At 41.0% G+C, this 11784-nt stretch overlaps 1 long non-coding RNA gene across 1 annotated transcript; it reads right to left on the reverse strand.

The window, feature by feature from the left end:
* Positions 1–10814: 10814 nt before the first annotated feature.
* LOC126176851 (uncharacterized) lies at positions 10815–11562 on the reverse strand. Its single transcript, XR_007535678.1, has 3 exons — positions 11376–11562; positions 11111–11221; positions 10815–10951 (listed from the first exon to the last, which is right to left on the reverse strand). It is a non-coding gene; the product is annotated as an uncharacterized LOC126176851 (long non-coding RNA).
* Between the last annotated feature and the right edge of the window lie 222 nt (positions 11563–11784).

Raw genomic sequence — 11784 nt, forward strand, 5'->3', positions numbered from 1 at the left:
CAACAGCTGATAGCTCGTAGGTATGTTTTTTTGTAAATGTAGGTTACAATCCCAGTGCATATAAGCCGCCACACGAAAATTTATACGTAAGTATATCAAAGAACATGTTTCTGACGAGGGAGAAAACATGGTAGGTGAAACGGAGCAGCCACTGGTGATTGGAAAAGTGGCAAAACCCTGTATGTTTCGGAAACACAGATGTCAGTAAGCTTCCAGTCACATGGCGAAGCAATAAAAAGGCGTGGATGGTGAGTGGTCTTATGAGAAAATGATAAAAGGAAATCGACAAGTTCTCCTTTACCTAGACAACGTAAGCTATCACTCGAAGGTCATTATCAAACGTGAAACTGGCTTGGTTCCCACCAAGCTCAATGAGCCACTCAGAACCCATGGTTCAGGGAGTTCTTAACACATCAAATCCCACTATACACCAGCACTGACACAGTCTCTTATTATTAGTGTCGATGAAACCCAAAGTGACTTTGCTATTGCACGTTCAGTTACTGTCTTAGATACAGTACATTGGATTGGCTTAGCTGTAAGGGAAATGAAGATTGGCTTGGCGGTAAGGGAAATAAACCCCGAACCTGTCACCAAGTGCATCAAGAAAACGGGGTTTGGAGGAGATGATCAAGACACTTACGTACTCATCGAAGATCAAGAAACGGGCCGGCCGCGGTGTCCGAGCGGTTCTAGGCGCTTCAGTCCGGAACCGCGCTGCTGCTACGGTCGCAGGTTGGAATCCTGCCTCTGGCATGGATGTGTATGATGTCCTTAGATTAGTTAGGTTTAAGTATTTCTAAGTCTAGGGGACTGATGACCTCAGATGTAAGTCCCATAGTGCTCAGAGCCATTTGAACCATTTGAAGATCAAGAAAATCCAGCAGCAGTTGCTGAATTATCTCAAAGGCAAAAGATGTTATATAATCCGGATGATTACATTCGACGTGATGATTTTGTATCAACTTACTCCATTTTTACTTTGGCTACTGATCTTATAGAACTCCGCAATATAGGAGATGATGAGGAAACAAGGGAAGAAGAACAGGAGCAAAATGATGTCCGTAGAAAAATTTATACACCTTTGAAGCTATTGCATACATAAACGATACGTTATACAAGTTGCAGCACACACAAATTCTCTCAGTCTGTTGGGACAACCGTTTAATGCAAAAAATAGTGTAGAAAAACAATTTTGAAAAGAAAATTCAAGCAGGTTTCCCTCCTTGATATATGGCGAAAAAAGTGAAGCTTAAAAACACAGGAATAACGTGTCTACAACAATGCACGAATTTAAAGCTACAGCAAAAAAAAACAAACAGACATTCCATATTATGTATCAGTTAGTGTAATAGTCTAGTGGCCTGTTGTGCAGTGTACCATTAGGGAACTTACTGTAGAGGAGTAAATGTGCATAAATACATGCATAAACACAAATTTATAATTTTGTGCACACTGACTGATAAATTTTTTGAAGCCTTGTGTATTATGTAACCTGGAAACTTGTCGAATTTGGGAAATTATTTTACTCCCATACGATTCTATTTTGAGCAAGTTTTCCTGGATAAACGGATACAAACACTTTTTTGAAACTGTCGTGACGCTTCAAGGTGGTCAGCTTTGGTGCTGACATTGTTCTCAGCTCTTTTAATATTTGTGCGTGGGACTCAATGCATGTGTGACCATTGAACAGTGTGTTCAATACTTCATTTTCCACATGAGTACTTGGAATACTCACTGCCTGTGATCTGGCAAACCTTGTTTACCCCGTCGTCCATTGACCTAACCTTGCGAAGATCGCAGAAAAGTGGCATTACAACGGCTGCCGCACACGTAGACTGCGGCGTCATCTGCCGCGCCCACTACACGCGTCCTCCCCCTCTCCGCCTCGCCCCCTCCCCTCTACCGCGCCACCCTAAAGTTTTTATCACTCCGATCAGCCGCCCGAGCTCACAATAGCGTCCGCCTTGAACTTGTGCTTCCCCCACTGAGCACGTTCCTATTCGTGGCGTCCATCTGCCACAACAAAAAAGAAGACTCTTTCGTGCGAACACTGAATCACTGTGGATAACGCTCAATTTCCGTACAATAGGGCCCCGTGAGAGGAAAAACCGGCCAGCAAATGGACTTACTTTTAAAGGCAGCGAACAGAGGGCAACAGACCTCGGTAAAGCCCAGGCGTCTACGGAACAATAGCGTGGAATTACAGTCAGTGACTGTGTAGCTGCGCGCGTCGCTATGCGATCGTTCGACGGTTGCGTCATTACTTGTCCCTGAGGGTATTTCGTCCAGTTGTATATTCGTGTTTATTATTTATGCTACTTAATGAAAAACAAATAATTTGGCTATAATGGACGGCTTGTTAAGGGCTACGACTGATTAAATTGAGAAAATTTTTTAGGACACTGCTTCAGTCACTTACTTTGCTTTCAACATTACTACTGATTTCGATGTTCATGTCTCCGTTCAAAAATGGTTCAATTGGCTCTGAGCACTATGGGACTTAACATCCGTGGTCATCAGTCCCCTAGAACTTAGAACTACTTAAACCTAAACTAACCTAAGGACGTCATACACATCCATGCCCGAGGCAGGATTCGAACCTGCGACCGTAGCAGTCGCGCGGTTCCGGACTGCGCGCCTAGAACCGCTAGACCACCGCGGCCGGCCATGTCTCCGTCATCAGGTCGAATTTGTTTGTGATATACACATGTTTTGACCATTCGGCAGACAGCGCTGTGGCAGGGAGGTTACGTGTCGTCTTTTTCTAGTGGAGAAACGTTGGCACTATTAGACAACTGAAACGATTTACACACTTTTCTACACATACGTGGAAGCTGGGTGAATATATATACGCTGTGTGCTGCTATAGCCAACTTTGGGCGTTCATCACTACAAGATTTTTAGCATTGCGTTATTCAAAAAGAACACAAATTCAAAAAATGGTTCAAATGCCTCTGATCACTATGCGACTTAACTTCTGAGGTCATCAGTCGCCTATAATTAATTAAACCTAACTAACCTAAGGACATCACACACATCCATGCCCGAGGCAGGATTCGAACCTGCGACCGTAGCAGCAGCGCAGTTCCAGAATGCAGCGCCTAGAACCGCACGGCCAGTCCAGCCGGCGAAAACAAATTCAACTCAGACAATCTCTTTTGAAGTTTCTCAAATCTATTAGTGTGAAGCCAGTAACGTGTAAACAAGACTTAGCTACATAGTCCATTTCTATTCGTAATTTACACGAAAGAATGTTTGTACATAGATTAAGTACGCGATGCAACATTATAAAGTTGCCAATGCAACAGATCCAAATTACCAATCTTCATCACAGTTTCATTTTCGTAAGTTAAAATAAGTAATGTCACATAACCGTACTTTCATGTATAACTAAGAATACACAACATTAATATCCCTTCATACCTTCGAAGCAACTTTTATCTTATGTCCAGAGTCTTTGTGAAAACTAACTTCTTTGAATTGTACAGCTTTTAAATTGTAAGACTGATAACTGAGACGCACACGGATGTTGCTATAGCAGCAAATACTTGTACATTTGCCCAGATATACAGTAAGTGCTGTTTCTACATACACAAAGAAAATCTGATAAATAATTTTAGTGCTACTCTCCACCAGAGCAAGATGACATACAATCTCCATGCCACAGTACCGCCTATCAAGCAGACAACACATGTGTATATCACTAACCAATGCAACAATGTAAAAGTACCCTAATGCACCTACTTTTGATAGCATGACCATCGAAATGCTTAGCGGTGTTAAAATAAAAAAAATGAAAAAGATTGAAACATTGTATCAATAACTGTCTGTGTACGTAATTCGACAATTAGTCCACGAAGAAAAAGATTTTATTATGTGTAGAAATTGCAATTATGTGGTCAAAAATCTCTCCTGTTCGTTGCAAAAGCGACAACAAACTACCTGAAACCTTTTACGAGAGCCTCTTGTCAGTATTACAGCGTTCAATCTCGAGAAGTTGGTTCAACGAAAGTCTGATGCATGGAAGGTCGAAGTACCATGGCCACCTGATTCCGTAGTGTCAGGTTTAGAGTCATTCAAAGAAAGTCTACGCTCAGAAGCGCGGAAACATCAAAATCATTCAACATTAGTTGGAGGCTCTGGCTCTGAGCACTATGGGACTCAACAGCTTAGGTCATAAGTCCCCTAGAACTTAGAACTACTTAAACCTAACTAACCTAAGGACATCACACACACCCATGCCCGAGGCAGGATTCGAACCTGCGACCGTAGCAGTCCCGCGGTTCCGGACTGCAGCGCCAGAACCGCTAGACCACCGCGGCCGGCTAACATTAGTTGGAGGTAACTTTCGTCTACCGAGTATAGACTGGGATGTCCGAGCATGCACCGCAGCGGGTACGGACAGGCAGTCTTGTAAAATACTTTTGCACATATTTTCAGAAAGCTGTCTTGAACAGGTAACTATACAACCCGCATGCAATGGAAATATTTTAGACGTTGTAGCTATGAACAGGTCTGACCTTGTCGACGGTGTCTGTAGTGATGAAGGATGTCATCACAGAGGCGATGGTTATTAAGTTAATAAATCGCTCAAAAAGACTAGGGGAGTACTTTTGCTAGAAAGAGCAGGTAAGCATTTGTTGATATCCCACTTGGATAAACAATGGTCATTATTTAGTTCCAATATGATACACGTAGAGGAATTATGGATGAAGTTTAAACGGACTGTAACTCGCGCTCTGGACAATCATGTGTCGAGTAAGTGGATTAAGGATGGAAAAAGCCCCAAAGTGGTTTAATGACAAAATTCGGAAAATCGTGAGAAAGCAAAGACTGTTGCACTCTCGGGTCAAAAGAGAACGCGCAAATGATGTTAGAAAAGAGTTAGTAAAGACCCGTGCGTCTGTAAGAAGACCGATGCGCGAAGCTTACAACTACCACCATCATACCTTAGTAATCGATTCATACCTTGTTAATAGATCCTGCCGAGAACCCGAGAAAATTCTGGTCATACCTGAGGCAAGACAGCAAAAGAAAAGCTGAAGCTTTTAAAATTCGCGTTTGAGAAATCGTTCACGCAGGAGGATCGTACAAATATACCTTCTGGATGGAGTTCCAATTTGGTATTACATGGCGTTGGTCCCTTAAGTGGCTTGCATTTATCGTGAAACTCTAGCACAGCACAGAGTCCCAAGCGACTGGAAAAAAATGCAAGTAACTACTGTATATAAGAAGGGTAAAAGAACGGACCCGCAAAATGACAGACCAATACCCATAACATCGGTTTCCTGCAGGATTCTAAGTTCAAACATAAGAAAGTTTCTTACGACGGGAAAGCTTTTGTTCACTATTCAGCCTGGGTTTAAAAAGCAACGCTCGTGCAAAATTCAGCTTGTCCTTTTCTCACATGATATCCTACGAACCATGGATGAAGAGTAACAGGGAGATTCCATATTTCTAGATTTTCAGAAAGCGTTTGATACGGTCGCGGTGCCCCGTTACAGATCTTTCGCGAAGATGCGAGCATACGGTGTAGGTTCTCAGATACGTAAGTGGCTCAGAGACTTTTCAAGTAATAGAATCCATTACATTGTTCTCGACGGCTAGTGTTCATCAGAGATAAGGAGTGCTCAGGAAAATATGATAGGGCCACTGTTATCCTCTATATACACAAATGATCTTCCAGACAGCGAGAGCAGCAATCTGTGGCCGTTTGCTGACGACGCTTTGATACGGGAAGGTGTCGAAGCTTGTAGAAGGATACAAGAATGAATTAGACAAAATTTCTGGTTGGAGTGATGAATGGCACTAAACTCTAAATGTAGAAAAATATAAGTTAATGCAGATGAGTAGAAAAAACATTCCCGTAATGTTCGCAACTGCATTGTCTGCTATATGCAGGATGTAACGTATCGACTTAGCATTTCTTTCGTTCCGCCATAGAGCATGATTGGCGACAGCTAGCTGTCCTCGGCAAGTGGGCCGATTATTAAGCCAGTCCCACACGTCACCAGATGATATTTATTTGCAGAGCAAATCTGTACTGTCGTTCACGTTCTCTGACGTGCTCTTCCTGGTCACTGGACTTCCTATCATTTTAGAGACTGTACATTTTACAAGACGCTCACTCTACCAATACAGTACAGAATACCAGGTAGAATATACAGGGGAAATAGAGAAGATCCGACGAGGCGTAATATGCGTTTCGTTTCTAGTTCATTTAGAAATCAAGAAATCACGAAGATGATCAAATAAAACCCAGTGGCAGACGCTGCAAGAGAGGCATTCTGCATCACGGTGTGGTTTATTGCTGAAGTTCCGACAGTGTTCGTTCCTAGAAGAGTCAACAAATATGTTGCATCCGCCTATATATATACCTCACGAAAAGACCATGACGATAAAATCAGAGAGATACGAGTCCACACAGAGGCTTACCGGCGATCGTTCTTCCTCAGAACCATTCACGGCTGGAACAGGGAAGGGGGGAGGTGACAGTGGTACGCGAAGTATACTCCGTCACACGCTGCAAGGTGGGCTGCGGAGTATGGATATAAGTGTAGAAGTAGACTTCTAGTAGATTTTCGCCCCCAGAGCTTATTGAATCTGCAGTAGTCCGCCGTGTTGTTATGTGACTGCGTGTTTGCGCACCGGGAACTCTATCTCTAAATATATAGACACATTATATGTACTTTCTCTGACGGAATTATTTGTTACCAACGTCCAGATATTATGCTAATTTCCTCGGCGATGTATGTTATTTGTTTTGGGTTAGTTGTTTTTTTCGTTGGTATATAAACAACCAGAGAAGAACTTTGCTACTCGACGCTTAAGCCATGCTTGACATACTGTTCAATTTAGACTTTCATTAAAGTGTTTTTCGTAATCTTTGATATATTCGGTGCTTGCATATTGCATATATTTTCTTGCTTTCTTTTAAGTAAACTTTTTGATATTTGAAATCTTGCAAGTCTGTTGCACGGCAGATTTTTCCATATTAAAAGGTGAGCAATAGATTATGTTTCAATATTTCGTATCCCGTAACGGTAAAAAATAGTTTTTGCTGTCCATCCGTAGTTTAAAGCTTCCAATACAACAAGCAAAATATGTCGAAGTGAATTCTTCAGATAGCGTAGTTAATTTGTACACTTGGTCAATAAAATACCTGTTTATTTTCACACTTTATATTGTATAAATTTACAAAACAAAATTCAGTGCTGTCATGATCAATGTTAAAAGATTTACCAATAAATCATATGTAGCCATCCCTCTAGAACGAGATTCGAGATAAAACTGCTTATTAAGAACATTAAAGCCAAACAGCTTTTTCGTGTCTCTTTTTTTAGCAAACGGCAAAATGTGTCCGGCGCACCGATGATCTTCTCTCAACAAAGCATATGAAGCTGTGGTGCTTCGGTCACCATTCGTTCAACATAAAACGTAAAGAACAAACGTTTCATAATTTTTTGTCATTTCATAATGGGAAAAAACTCATTAAATGTGTTACATATAGAAATATGTACCACATTTTGTACAGGTGACAAAAAACAGCAGTTTCGTCAAAAACTATGCCACACTAAAAACTCTGATACGGTTACCCAGGATGGAGTCATGTCGAGAATCCTCGCATTTGAACATACATTGTGTTCGACCATTATGAATTACCTCGAAGAAAATGGTCTATTGACACACAGTCAATGCGGATTTAGAAAACATTTTTCTTCTGAAACACAACTAGCTCTTTGATCGCATGAAGTGTTGAGTGCTATTGAAAAGGAATTTCAAATTGATTCCGTATTTCTGGATTTCCGGAAGGCTTTTGACACTGTACCACACAAGCGACTTGTAGTGAAATTGCGTGCTTATGGAATATCGTCTCAGATATATTTATTTATTTATTTATTTTTTGGTTTTGTGATTTCCTGTCAGAGATGTCACAGTTGGTAGTAATTGACGGAAAGTATCGAGTAAAACAGAAGTGATTTCTGGCGTTCTCCAAGTTTGTGTTATGGGCCCTTCGCTGTTCCTTATGTATATGAACGATTTGGGAGACAATCTGAGCAGTCGTCTTAGATTGTTTGCAGATAACGCTGTCGTTTATCGACTCTTAAAGTTAACAGAAGATCAAAATAAAATGCAAAACGATTTAGAAAAGATATCTGTATGGTGGGAAAATAGGGAATTGACCCTAAATAACGAAAAATGTGAGATCATTCACATGAGTGCTAAAAGGAATCCGTTGAACTTCGGTTACACGATAAATCAGTCAAATCTAAAGGCCGTAAATTCACCTAAATGTCTAGGAATTACAATTACGAACAACTTAAATTTTAAATTGGAAGGTACACATAGAAAATGTTGTGGGGAACGTTAACCAAAACCTGCGCTTTATTGGCAGGACACTTAGAAAATGTAACAGTTCTACTAAGGAGACTGCCTACAGTATGCTTGCCGGTCCTCTTTTAGAATACTGCTGCGCGGTGTGGGATCCTTACAAGATAGGATTGACGGAGTGCTCGATAAGTTCAAAGAAGGGCAGCACGTTGTGTAATACCGCGAAATAGGAGAGAGAGTTCACTGAAATGACACAGGATTTGAGATGGACATCATTAAAACAAAGGCGCTTTTCTCACGAAATTGCAATTACCAACTTTCTCCTCCGAATGCGAAAATATTTTGCTAACGCCGACCTACATAGGGATAAACGATCACCATGATAAAATAAGGGAAATCAGAGCTCGTACGGAAAAATATAGGTGTTCATTCTTTCCACGCGCTATACGAGATTGGAATAATAGAGAATTGTGAAGGTGGTTCGATGAACCCTCTGCCAGACACACAAATGTGATTTGTAGAGTAACTGTGTGGATGTAGATTCCAATGATCGCTGGTAAATCTCCGTGCTCTCGCCTGCTCCATCATTTCCAAGAGATCACTCATAACTCGCCTACTTCAACAGCAATAAAACGTTCTTTTGCGCACCACATCGTCACAACGCCAAGGTCATCGATTTACGCATAGACACGGCTGAAGGAACAAGTCGCCAAGCAGCAACTTTCTGTTCTGTTTAGAAAAGGCATCAATCGCTGTTCGGGTAGAGGCCGGCTATCTCCATTGCTCGCCATGTCAAAAAAGGAAAGGCGACTGCAATCCTTGTGGCGACTGTATACATCTTAATGAGCGAACAGTACCCGACCGCTATCCTGCTCGCATATCAAAGGCTTTGCCAACAATATCTGCAGCAAGCAAGTTTCATTTACGATGGATCTTATTCAACATTCCTGTTCCTCCAAGCAATACAGCAAACACTATAATTATATAGTCTGCACTGAGATAGGGCTGATCGACTTGAGCAGAATGTAGTGGTGGGCAGGAAATCGCGTATCAGTTAGAAATCACAGTGACTGAGAAGTCACAGATATCACAGTAGCAACTTCACAGAATCTAACTGCGATTTCAGTCACAGTTAGCAGTCGCAAGTAGTATTTCATATTCAAAGACGTGAGCCATCTATTGGTCGAATTTAGCACTGCTTTCTGCGATTTCAGTGACAAGTCGCAACTAAGAGTCGCAAGTAGCAACTAAAAAGCGCGGTTAACAGTGGCATCTGTTGGCCAAAGTTCGTACTACGTCCATCTCTGCGGTACGCTATGGAGTCCAACTGCGATTTCCGTGACAAGTCGCAACTAAGAGTCGCAAGTAGCAACTAAAAAGCGCAGTTAGCACTGCCATCTGTTGAGCAAAGTTCATACTACGCTATTCGCTACCGAGTCAAACTGCGATTTCCGTGACAAATCGCAACTAAGAGTCGCAAGTAGCAACTAAAAAGCGCAGTTAACATTCTTTTCCTAGTGTCATCTGTTGACCGACGTACGTACTTCGTTATGAGAGCCTTGTGCCTCACGAGATCGATGTGCTGTGTGTGCATATGAAGGGCTTATTTCAATAGTGGTACAAGTCCATTTTTGTTCATTTTGAGATACAGAGTCGTAAAGTTAAATGAGCGCTGACAAATCTGCATTTGAGATACCAGAAATATTCAAGCATATGGAGGTAATGGACTTGTAACACTATTGAAATAAGCCCTTCATATTATATGACGACATGCACATTCAGCATCAGTTATGGTTGGTCAAATACTGCTGTGACTCTGAATGTATTATATTAATAAGAAGCGACATTGCCTTTTTCTCCTGAAAATATCAAGTAACGTAACAAATGTGTTTGATTCTGCTTCCAATATGACAGTTTTGGTTAATACTCCACATGCCTACAGGACTTTGCAATGTTAACACAGCAGAACTCAGACATCTGTATAAGTGTAGAGAAATGAAAACAGTCATATGAATGCCTCACTTTTGTTCCCACACAGTTCAAGACTCGGGAGAAAAGTTTTACACCTGGTGTTCTACATGGCAACTTCACACACAAGAACTTTTTGCCGACACTACTACCACCTACATAAGTAAGCTTTTCCTGTGTTACTTTCAAGTAATGCACTTAAGCTATTCCTGATTTAACTGGAGGATCTGTACTTCCCACTTTTATATCAACAGCCTCAAAATGCATATTGTAGACTTCGGGATAAGTTACAGGTCAGTGTCACACCAAGATTGTGGAGAAAAGGGGGGGGGGGGCGGCATGTCACTCTCCAACAAGTGTTTACCAATAAGTAAGTGGCGGAAAATTATGGGTATAGGACGGCTTAAACATGTGGTAAATGAGATTTTTATTATTCACTCACTGTATTTGACATTTATTATTCCTTTAAAATCGCACAACAACTTCAATAAAACACAGTTTAATCATTCACACACTTATTTCACAATTATTTCACTTTTAAACTGCAAATGCTCTAACAGCTGTCTTGAATCTTCACGAGTCTCTCTCAAAAACAGCCTTGATGTGGATAGATACGTACAGCAACCAGTAATCAGAGTCAGAACTGTGTCTGCAAAAACACAAGGATTATTAAACAATTTTTGCTGTCATTAATTACTAGCAATATAACTGACAGAGTAGATTGCTAATATTTGCTATAATGAATATCACATTTGCAAGAACGATCTCACTGAAGTAATTAAGTCCATCGAAACGCTTAGAAACTAACCTCTCGTCTGACGAAAACGGTCTAAAGACGCAGTGGCAATTTCTTCAGATCTGTTGACAATTATATTTTGAGTTATCACTTTACTGAGTGACTGAAATGTAGTTCAGGTACCTGTGAACATAACAATAGGTTAGAATTCATTTTCTAAATACGAACTATTACGGTACTGTACGGCTACTTACATTTTAATTACACTATTAATATTTTCACAGCTGTTTCTTTAATACAAAATTAAAGCCAACGGAAGAAAAAAGGTAAAACATACTTGCCAATGACAGTTTTGTTGAGATGCAATTTTCTGTGTCGACAGATGTAACTTTTTCATACGGTGGTAAGTCGCAGAAATCGCAGGAATCACAGAAATCGCAGAAGTAGCAGAAGTCACAGAAATCGCAGAAGTAGCAGAAGTCGCAGAAATCGCAGAAGTAGCAGAAATCGCAGAAGTAGCAGAAGTCACAGAAATCGCGGAAGTAGCAGAAATCGCAGAAATAGCAGTGGCGGAGGGATACACGACCTATGTTCCTTAACTGCGACAAATCACAGTTAAGAATAACAGATACTGAAAAGTAGCATTCACAGAAATCACTGATATCCGAAAATCGCAGTTTAGCCCATCACTAGCAGAATGACATTTCAACAATGCAGCGCTGCTTAAACGTTACATTGTTTTATGG

Source organism: Schistocerca cancellata, chromosome 3 (genome assembly GCF_023864275.1).
Source record: "Schistocerca cancellata isolate TAMUIC-IGC-003103 chromosome 3, iqSchCanc2.1, whole genome shotgun sequence".
Taxonomy (NCBI): domain Eukaryota; kingdom Metazoa; phylum Arthropoda; class Insecta; order Orthoptera; family Acrididae; genus Schistocerca; species Schistocerca cancellata.